The 10,610-nt window shown below is 43.7% G+C and overlaps 1 long non-coding RNA gene across 1 annotated transcript; it reads right to left on the bottom strand.

Moving 5' to 3' along the window:
* Positions 1-946: 946 nt before the first annotated feature.
* Positions 947-8,485, bottom strand: LOC119977908. The gene is made up of 3 exons (XR_005463320.1): positions 8,358-8,485; positions 4,711-4,764; positions 947-1,422 (listed from the first exon to the last, which is right to left on the bottom strand). It is a non-coding gene; the product is annotated as an uncharacterized LOC119977908 (long non-coding RNA).
* Between the last annotated feature and the right edge of the window lie 2,125 nt (positions 8,486-10,610).

The following is a 10,610-nucleotide window of genomic DNA, read 5'->3' as shown; positions in this document are numbered from 1 at the left end:
CATTTGCAGTCACTCAGATTCACCGGTGCTTGCATTACAACCACCAGGACATGCATTTACAGATTTTCTGCATAAACATTCCTGTCTCTCAAACTAAATTGGATCCTTCTGTAGTATATGCATAAAGTGGCTGCCAATTGAGGGTATGAAATGTAATTTTTGCCCTCATCTGAATGTAACTGATTGGTGATGCACACAACACAAAGCTTCTACAGTCGCTGCCCCTTGCATTCTAAAGCTCTGACTAGAATTATGATCCTGAGGAATTCTCCAGGGTAATTGAATGCACTGTACAGTAAAGCTCTTTTCACAGCAGCAACATATGTAAAGGCACCTGAGCTGCAGAAAGTTGTGGCATGAAAGGGCTCGCAGGGTCCAGACCTTTTTGCTCCCTTCCAATCAAGGGTTAATTTCATAATGGATGTGTCACCTGATTGCCTGGCTGGTTAGCTGGCCAAGTCTTGTAGCGCCTGCAGAGAACCTCAAGCTGTGATATGGAGCCAGCAAATACCATTAATCCTCTCAATAAGAAGGATCACATATGTAAAATGTCTGGAGCTATAACTAGTTGGGCAGGTAGAGGGGAAAGGCAGATCTGGGCAAGATGAGCATATGCAGAAAATAGCTTGAGTTTGCAAATTGCATTTGACCATCTTTTTCTCTTTCAATTTCTTTCTTCTCCCTCCTTGTATTTCTCTCGACTTATTATCAACAGGAAAGGATTTCTGTGTGAACACTAAAACGTCAGGCAGATGATTGACTGAATGTTTATTGAATACCTCATTTATTTTTAAATAGCAAGCATTTTCGATTAAAAACCTGGAACTCATAAACAGCTTTTACCTTTAAGTCTGTAGCCTAATAGTAGAGGTTATTATTAAGTGCAGAAAAATAATAATGACAAGCAACACACTTTACTGATAATCTACATATTCTAACAATATAAATTATCCCCAGCAATTTGAAAAGAAAAAATATGTTTTTCCATTACCCGTTAGAAATGTAGTGCTGTTAATTCGTCCAGAGGCAAAATCTCATTAATGCTGTTCACTTAACTAACAGTTTATAGAGAAATTATTTATTACGTGGCATAACATAAAGTCAATTTTGGGTTCATAAGGTGTGTCAATGGAATCCAATGTGAATGTCAAAGGTGCAGATGTTAAAGGTGCAGATTGGTAAGCTCAATTTCTACTTGATGTTAAAGACACACTGCGAAGCACAATTTAAATAAATGTCAACATATCTCCCACAGATTTGATACAGTCATGAAAATCAGTACATATATAGGAGAAAGGGCTTCCTTCCTATAAGGAGTCACAGTATGTTGCAACCTTCAGTGCTGGCAATTCACAACAGCTCACAGATGCAATATTGACAACACGCTGTGGATGTTTCTCTGATGCTTGCAGGCATAGTTAACTATAAAAGTAAAGTAGATAACACTGATGAAAAAGTTGCAAGAGGTCAATCTTTGCAGCATTAACTCTCCAAACAGCCATTGCAAAGGGGTAGGTGGTCCTGAGGGACGCTAAACTTGATGAGTAAAATACTAAAAACAAAATATGATTCCGGTAAAAAGAAAAGCCACATTTCTGGGGACAGCATGGTGGCGAGGTCATTAGCACTGCTGCCTCGCGGCACTGAGGACTCGGGTTCGATCCTGGCCGTGGGTCACAGTCCGTGTAGAATTTGCTTGAGTTTCACCCCCACAACCCAAAGATGTGAAGGGGAGGTGGATTGGTCACGTTAAATTGCCCCTTAATTGGAAAATATTTTTGAAATGCAGCACCTCTGATGACCTCAGACATCCTAAAATGCTTTACAGCCAATGGAATACTTTTGAATTGTACTCACTGTTATAATATAGGAAACCCGGCAGCCAATTTGCACATTGCATGCTCCTGCAAATAGCAACTTTATTTGTTACAACCAGATGGTTTGCTTTTTAGTGATGTTGGGATGAACATTGCCCAGAATACCAGGAATAACAGTTATCCTTTGAAATAATGCCATGGAATTTTTTTTGTCCACCGGGAGGGCAAATAGGGGGTTCAGTTTATCGTCTCATCTGAAAGACAGCACCTCCAACAGTGCAGCACTCCCTTAGTACTGCACAGGGTGTCAGGTTAGATATTTGTGCTCAAATGTGTCTGGAGTGTAACTCAAACCCACAACTTTCTGACTTCGGAGCAAGAATGCGATAAGCTGGATCATCTTCTGATTGTTGCCAATCATTACATCTTTAAAGCCCACAACTTGACCTCACAGTTATCTGATTCCGAATTCACAAACATTCTCCAGCATCCTATACAGTTCTCATTATATAACGGGCACACAATCTGAGAGACTTGCAAAAGGGTTTTTTTTCCAAATGAAAAGTCTTGCTATCCTTCATACCTGAATTGCTTGAACTGTTTTTTAAAAGGGATGAGATGTGTCCCCACTCTGCAAAGTTGCATTCCTCCACCCAGGTGCCTCCACGTACAGTAAACATGTTCCCACCCCTAATATTTGCTGTGGGGCCAATTTGGGAGTCAATTATAATGAACTGGCAAAAGTTATTTTTTAATAGATTGAGAGTACCCAGTTCATTTTTCCAATTAAGGGGCAATTTAGCGTGGCCAATCCACCTACCCACACAAACACGGGGAGAATGTGCAAACTCCACACGGACAATGACCCAGAGCCGGGATCGAACCTGGGACCTCGGCGCTGTGAGGTAACAGTGCTACCACTGCACCACCGTGCTGCCCAGCTGCCAGAAGTTTAACCATCTTTGCCAGCCCCGACATCAACAGTTATACCAGGTCAGTGTGTCTTAAATCGACGACAGGTGCTGAGACTTGAATTCCAGCTAAAGGTCTCAATCACAGAATGATTTGATTTCTTAAAAGTGGTCAGATTTGCAGGTGATACCAAATTAAGTGAGGTAGTGGGAGCAGAAAGACAGCTCAGGAGTAATAGGATAACCTGGGCAAGATATGTGAGTAGGCAGAACAATAGCAGATGGAATTCATTGGAGACAATTGTAACATGCTTTGCAAAGGAAAAATAAATAGAAGACACTGATTACTCAATAACTGGCGTTGAAAGAGCTAAGGATAAAGCTCGACAAACCGAGGAGTCTTAGTAGACTCAGCAGGCATAATCTTCTGCACTTAGTCCCGTTAGAAAAGCGGAAACATTTGGAGGTGGGGGACCTGGTTTACTAATTGGTATGCTTTGCCAAGACTCTTTTCCCAGGCTATGGCATTGGTGGCCCACTTCTGGGTTGCCTGATCATTCAGAGAGGGAGGGTGAATGTCACACCCATTCCTAGTTCAAGAGGGACACAGAGTGGCTTACAAAGGCTAACACGGGAAGGGTGAGGAGACATGGGCAGGCTTCTCCCTGGGTCCCTGCTTTCTACCTGGTGGCCCAGCTCTAGGATCAGAAGAGACACAGAAACTAGGAACAGGAGTAGATCATTCAGCCCTTCGAGCCTACTCAGCCATTCAGTATAATTATGGCTGATCTTCTATCTCAATGTCATATTCCCGCTTTCTTCCCATACCTCTTGATGCCATTAAAATCTAAACATTTATCATCTCTTTCAGTCATTTGGCCTCCAGAGTTTTCTGTGAGAGAGAAATCCACAGGTTCATTACCCTTTGAGTGAAGAAACAGTTCCTCATCTCAGTCCTAGACGGCCTATCCCATGTCCTGAGACTGTATCCACTGATTCTAGACTTCCCTGCACCTCATCTATCCAACCCTGTTAGAATTTTATACGCTTCAATTAGATCTCCTCTCTTCCTTCTAAACTCTAGTGAATAAGGCCCAGTCGAACAAATCTCTCCTCATCGAACAGTCCTGCCAACCCTAGTGTCAGCCTAGTGAACCTCCGCTGCACTCTCTCTTTGGTATGTACATCCTTTCGTAGGTAGGACATCAAAACTGCTGCCCTACTTCAGGTGTGGTCTCAACAAGGCTCTGCATAACTGTAGTAAGACATCCCTACTTACAATGAAGGCCAACATATAATTTGCCTTGGAAATTCTTTGCTGCACCTGCCTTTCCATTTTCATTGACTGGTGTACAAGGACACTCTTGTACAAGGACACCCCTGAGGACGGCAGAGTAGCACAGTGGGCAGCACTGCTGCCTCACAGCGCAAGGGACCCCGGTTCGATCCCAGCCATTGGTGACTATGTGGAGTTTGTACGTTTCCAAGTGTCTGCAACGGTTTCCTCCGGGTGCTCTGGTTTCCTCCCACAGTCTAAAGATGTGTGGTTAAGTGGATTGGCCAGACTAAATTGCCCCTTACAGTCCAGGGTTATGCATGTTAGGTTATGGGGGTACGGGAAAGGGCGGGGTGGACGGGGGAGTGTAAATGGGTAGAGTGCTCATCAAATGGTCGACGCAGACTCGATTGGCCTCCTTCTGCACTGTAGGGATGCTATGATCTGTGACTCAGATGCCATTGTACATCCACACTTCCCAATATAACACCATTTAAATAATGCTGTTCCTTTCTGTTTTTCACACCAAAGTATATGGGCGCGATTATGGGTGGGAGAATAGCGGGAGGCCCGCTATTACTGAAGAATCTCTCCCCAACATATCCAATCCACACAAAGCAATAACCAACAAAGGCAAGAGTTTAACAGTGGCACTGCCAGAACAATGGAATATAGGTACATAGGTCAAAGGAGATAATGATCAAACCTTAATGTGCTCCAGTCAGCCATGCATCTTGAATATTAAGCTCATTTCTGGTCACTAGAAAAGAAGAAAAACATTCAAACGCAGTGCAGGAAGGAGGCAGGAGGCTGATTTCGAATGCTAGAGGTTTGTGCTCAGAGAAACAATGATAGAAATTTGAATTTTTCATTCCAGAAAGGAGATGTATGACACTTGACCGATAGAAGCATTGAATGTTAAGATTACAAAATAAGTTAACCCGGAATATTATTTCAAATTTAACAGAAGGAGTGGAAAGAGAGGATGTGTATTTAAAGCAAAGAACTTTAAAACAGAGAGGAGGAGGAATTTCTTTAGCCAGAGGGTGGTGAATCTGTGGAACTTTTTGCTGCAGAAGGCTGTGGAGGCCAAATCACTGAGTGTCTTTAAGACAGAGATGGATAGATTCTTGGTTAATAAGGGGGTCAGGGGTGATGGGGAGAAGGCAGGGGAATGGGGATGGGAAAATTATCAGGCATGATTGAATGGCGGAGCAGACTTGATGGGCTGAGTGGCCTAATTCCACTTCTATGTCTTATGGTATTGTGGGTACTTCAGCACAGATCTCAGTATAGTCTTCTTCACACGCAAAGTAACCACTTTCTGGCTTAAATTAGAGTAATGGAGTCAAAAACTCTGGTTAAGAAACAGTTGGAAGTTGCAATGCAGGACGGGGTTGGGAAATTGGCATTAGGCTATTGAAGGGCCTGAATATCCTTCTTCCTGCATTATTATTTTCTGATCTCATGAGCCCATGTCTGTGATATAAGATCGCAACATATTCACCTAAAAAGTGAAAGCCTCAACAGCACGATTCCTTCTAAAACACAAGCAATTATGTTACTAAATTTATAAAGGACACAGTGATAGAAACTATGATTGATACTAACACCAAATCATCTCATTCCACCCTTTTCCACTAAGTAAGAGTTACTGTTCCAACGCAGCCATGGTGAATCATCCCTGGGTTCTCATTGTATCTCTGCCAGATATGGCTATAGAAATTCAGCGATGGTTCAATGTCAACTGTGTGTGTATATTCAGCACTGAGATATCTAGGCTCAATAGCCCCTGCAAAGTCATATCATCAATGACAGCATCTGCCTTCATTGTTTAATGATAAAAACTCAAAAGAAAAACAAATGACTGAGATGGACACAAAATAAAAGAATGCAAATATTAATATTTCTTTCTCTTTTATTTTTATGAAGAGGTCCTAATCATGGCAGTGACTTTTAAAGCAGAATTTGATCACATAAAATGTGTCCATTAAATATCAAATAAAAGGTGAGTTGTTAGAATTGATGTCATGTAGACTTCACTATGTTCTTATTGAAAATGAAAAAATGAAATGAAAATCGCTTATTGTCACGAGTAGGCTTCAATGAAGTTACTGTGAAAAGCCCCTAGTCGCCACATTCCGGCGCCTGTCCGGGGAGGCTGGTACGGGAATCAAACCGTGCTGCTGGCCTGCTTGGTCTGCTTTAAAAGCAAACGATTTAGCCCAGTGAGCTAAACCATTGAGTAACTTATATAGATTAACAATGACAATTATGTTAATATGACATTTTCCACATAGATCAGTCAGCATATTTCAATAAGAAGGTGTGGATCCCGCTCAGTGAACAAAGGAATTTAGAGGGGGGAGAATCCATAGGTACATCTGAAGAGGTGGATATTTTAGATGTTTGAAGGTGATGAGAGCAAAGTAAAGTAGCTATAGAAGAGAATTCCAGAAGTCTAGAGCATAATTTGTACAGGACCAGACTCGCAGTGGTGAATCTGGAGTGATTTTACAAGTTGTAATGTCTGTACGACTGGAAAAAATGCATTATGTACACCGGAATGCAACCGTGGAGGGATCTGGAAAAAAAAAGGAAAGAGTTGCAAAGCCAATTCGCTGTGGAACAAGTGGCCAAGCGGACTTAATGAATTGGGGTGCAAGAATGCATGGGACTTTATTGGGGAGGAGACTGCATTCTGAATCAGCTTAAGTTTGTCAAGGAATGAGTCAAGGATGTCAGTGAGAAGTACCTTCGAGGTGGTGAGGGGTAAAAGGTTTCAGTGGCACATGAGAGTGTTTTAATGCAGGGCAATGTGGAATAAAGTGGTGTCAATGAAAAGCCAAACAGTGAGCAGAAAGCTCACCTCAGCCTTAAGAGGAACACTAAGGAAGTTGCAGCAATGGATGTGGCCAAGGCGAGGAACCAGGGTACTTCATATAATTAGTGTAGAAGGATTAATTTATATCTAATAGTTCATTTTCATCTCTGCATATTGTGTGAGGAATTTGCCACCCTCTGTAACATCCTTCTTCCTGATGAGCAGCAATAGTTGAATGTTGTGTCCTTCATAGTAATGAAAGAAAATGGAGAACAGAGATTGTGTATATGCAGTAAGAAGCAGAATTCATACCCATTACTTTGAGCAGCATTACACCTGGGCACAACCTCAGGGCCGAACTGACAAATTAATATCCTGCATTCACTTCAGGTAAGTCAATAGTACAATGAAAATACCCACAGCAATTTCTCAATATCTGACTAGTATTGTGGTGCACATTCTGATCAGAACTGCATCAGTAACTTGTGTGTTTCATTATCATTTTTAAATTAAAGCACAGTACCTAATCTTTGCAATAAAGGCTCAAATATCATGATTAATTGAATCTTTCATGTTAGACAGTGGAATCTGGTTTTTGGTTCACTTGTTTGAGAAAGTTAGATATGGCCTTGAGCAAGGCGCATACCAATGCCAATCTCAATTATCCAATCTTTCCCATCATTAAGGTAAAAGACGCATTCCAGTGTTTAATATGACATAGCCTGTACTTACCTATCAAGCCTCATAACAATATATTTAAACATGATGGCATCTGGTACTTCATAACCTATTGCTATATGTTAGTTTAAGTTAACACATCACAATACTACTCAGCTTTCCTTACTGAAAATATTTTTCTACTTATAGCTTTGTAATATTACAATATTAATATTATGCAAGCAGAGATAGCTGTAATAAACATTAATGGTTTATATAAGCATATGAAAAGCATGTGGTTGAGCTCATCTATTGCATGAACTCCTCCATGTGTCTGCACAGCTTCAGGGAACTATGGTAGATGATCACATCTGGCTGCTCCAAGAACTGACCCAACTTGCGACTCCTGTGGCCCTTCCATATTGCCCAGCGGAGCATCGCTGAGGGCGACAGTCCACAGATGTCTCTGGCTCAGACACCACCTCCTGGAAACTAGTGCTGTGCTCTTCACCCAGTGCCACCACTTATAACCACACAGATGGGCCGATCCACATGCTAGTAACTGCACCGCAAGATGGTACACTAGTCTGATCCTCGGCCATCTCCTCCTACTGCTCCTGTCTGAGGGATTCTTGTATTGGCCGGGGTGGCCGCAAACCACTGGAACATGTGTGGGACACAAAAGAAAATGATGAGCATGAGCCTTGGAGATCTTGAAGGCTCTGCAATGCTGGGGCCTTCCACATCATTAATGCTTGGTGTGCTTCCATACGAGATGCCACACAATGCCATAATGTTCTCCACAACCACCCCCACACCACGCACGGATGAGGCTCTTTAATAGCCACGTGCACCTACAGTTGCAGTCTTACCGTCACCAACATTCTCCAGCTGGGTGGCCCTGGCTATCTCCATGGCTGCCTCCTTGACCAGCCAAATGGTAAGTAGCGGAATTGCATCTTCCCCCAGTCTTGGCTATTCCATGTGTGTTATGAGCCCATTTTTCCTGTGAGGACAAGAAGCAGAAGGCGATGACACTGCAGTCCTGCATGAAGAAGTGCAGCTCCTCTAGGTAGCCACTGCATGTTGCCATGGTCACCCCAATGAACATTATACCTCAAAGATTTTCTGAGGGCTGAGTGAGCACTTTTTCAAAGTTAAGGATCAGTGTGTGCCTCTTGCTTCCTCAGCTATTGAAAATGTAATTGCTCGCGCAGCCAAGGGCCTTGCTAGTTTGGCGGATGTCTCACTCACATCTCCAGACTGCAAAATATAATTGAACCTATGACATAAACATTATGAGGAGAATATGAGTAATATGAAGAGTTGGCTAGTTCCAGGTTACATTTATGTAATGGTTACATCATGTGGGTGCCTCACATGTGTACCAAGCATTCAGGGATGGTTTCCTGCTGGGACTTCCGGTGGCGATCGCGAACGGAGCGGCCGCAGCAAAGAGGCTCCCACAGATCCACAAAATCGCAGCTTTTTTCAGGGGTTATCCCGGTGGGTTTTTTAAAAAAAATTTAAAGTCCCGCGAAAACGGCCCTCCCTGCCCAGGCGCCAAAGCTCCGTTCCACGGAGCTGAAGAGGCAAAAAAAAAGAGGAGACACTGGTCCCGGTGTGCAGCACGTGGAGGAGGAGTGGGGATCGCAACAAGAAACTGCCTGAAAGTCGGAACACGGAGAGGATAAGACAGAAACAAAATTATAATTTTTTTTATTCAACCTTTTTTGTTCCTCTCCTGAAAATTTTTAAAACTTTTTTTTTAAAACTTTCTAAAAAAAAAATTCCTTTTTATATTAAAAAATTGTTTTAAAACGAGAAAAAACCTTTCGGGGGGGGGGGGGGGGGGGGTAAAGAATTAATTTTTCGTACCAAAATCCAGGAATAAAAGAGAAAGGCACATAACAGAAATGTGCCTGCAAATAATAAATCGGGGGGACGGGAAGATGTTAGAAGGAGCAGCAGCGAAGGCGAAGGAAAAAAAGCAGGAGCTGTGGCCGCGCAGGCAGACGCCCCACAGGGCGAGGCGGAGGTTCAAGTGAACCAGGGAACAGAAAAGCTGGCGAGCCGGAACAGGATGCGGCGACCCCCCCCCTGGAAAGAAATGCCGTAAAGGAGGAGATAAAAACGGAGATAAACGCCATGAAGCACTCAAGATGGAGCTCCACACAACGATGAAGGAGATGCTGGCGGAGACAACGGACAAAATGCAGCGAACCATCGATGGCCTGGAAAGGAAGGTGGAGGCGCAGGAGAAAACGATTCAGGAGTTGGAGAGGGCCGCCTCGGAATAGAGCGACAGGATGGTAACTCAGGAAACCGAGGTGAAAAGCCTGGTAACGACCCAGGGGAGCCTAAGAGGGAAAGTGGAGGACCAGGAAAATAGATCCAGACGGCAGAATGTTAAAATAGTGGGTCTGCTAGAGGGGATGGAGGGCAGAGACCCAACAGGCTACGTCACCCAAATTCTGGGCAAGCTAGTGGGAAGGGAGAAATTTCCAAACTCTCCAGAAATCGACAGGGCGCACAGGTCGCTCCGATCCAGGCCCAAAGCCGGGGAGCAGCCCAGAGCGATTATCGTGAAGCTGCACAGGTTCCAAGACAGGGATAAAATCCTAAAGTGGGCCCGGCAGACGAAATCGAGCATGTGGGAAGGGAAGACCATAAGGGTGTACCAGGACATTGGGGCGGACCTGGCCAAAAGAAGGGCTGAATTCCACAGGGTCAAATCGGCACTCTACAAAAGTAATGTGCAATTTGGGATGTTATTCCCGGCCAAATTCTGGGTAACATTTGAGGGGAAAGAGCTGTTTTTTAACACACCAGCGGCAGCGGAGGAGTTTGTTAGAGCGAAGAAACTGGGGGACGCCCATCATGAAAGCGACAGGGATGGAAAAGAAAGGAAGAATCGGAACAAAGAGCAGAGGGCAGACCGCAAACAGAGACAATACGATCACGAACTGTACACACGTGTTTGGTGTGCGGGACTGTGCTAAGTCGTTCCCGGGGTCGTTCCATCTCTCAATGCAATGGGGGGAGGGGAGCGCAGCTAGGTGAATGAGGGTGAGAAAGGCGAACAGGAGGGCGAGACCAGGGCGAGCAAAAGGAAGGTAAAACAG

Source organism: Scyliorhinus canicula, chromosome 1 (assembly GCF_902713615.1).
Source record: "Scyliorhinus canicula chromosome 1, sScyCan1.1, whole genome shotgun sequence".
Classification (NCBI taxonomy): domain Eukaryota; kingdom Metazoa; phylum Chordata; class Chondrichthyes; order Carcharhiniformes; family Scyliorhinidae; genus Scyliorhinus; species Scyliorhinus canicula.
The sequence above is the reverse complement of the archived record's forward strand: the minus strand, read 5'-3'. Positions and strand labels throughout refer to the sequence as shown.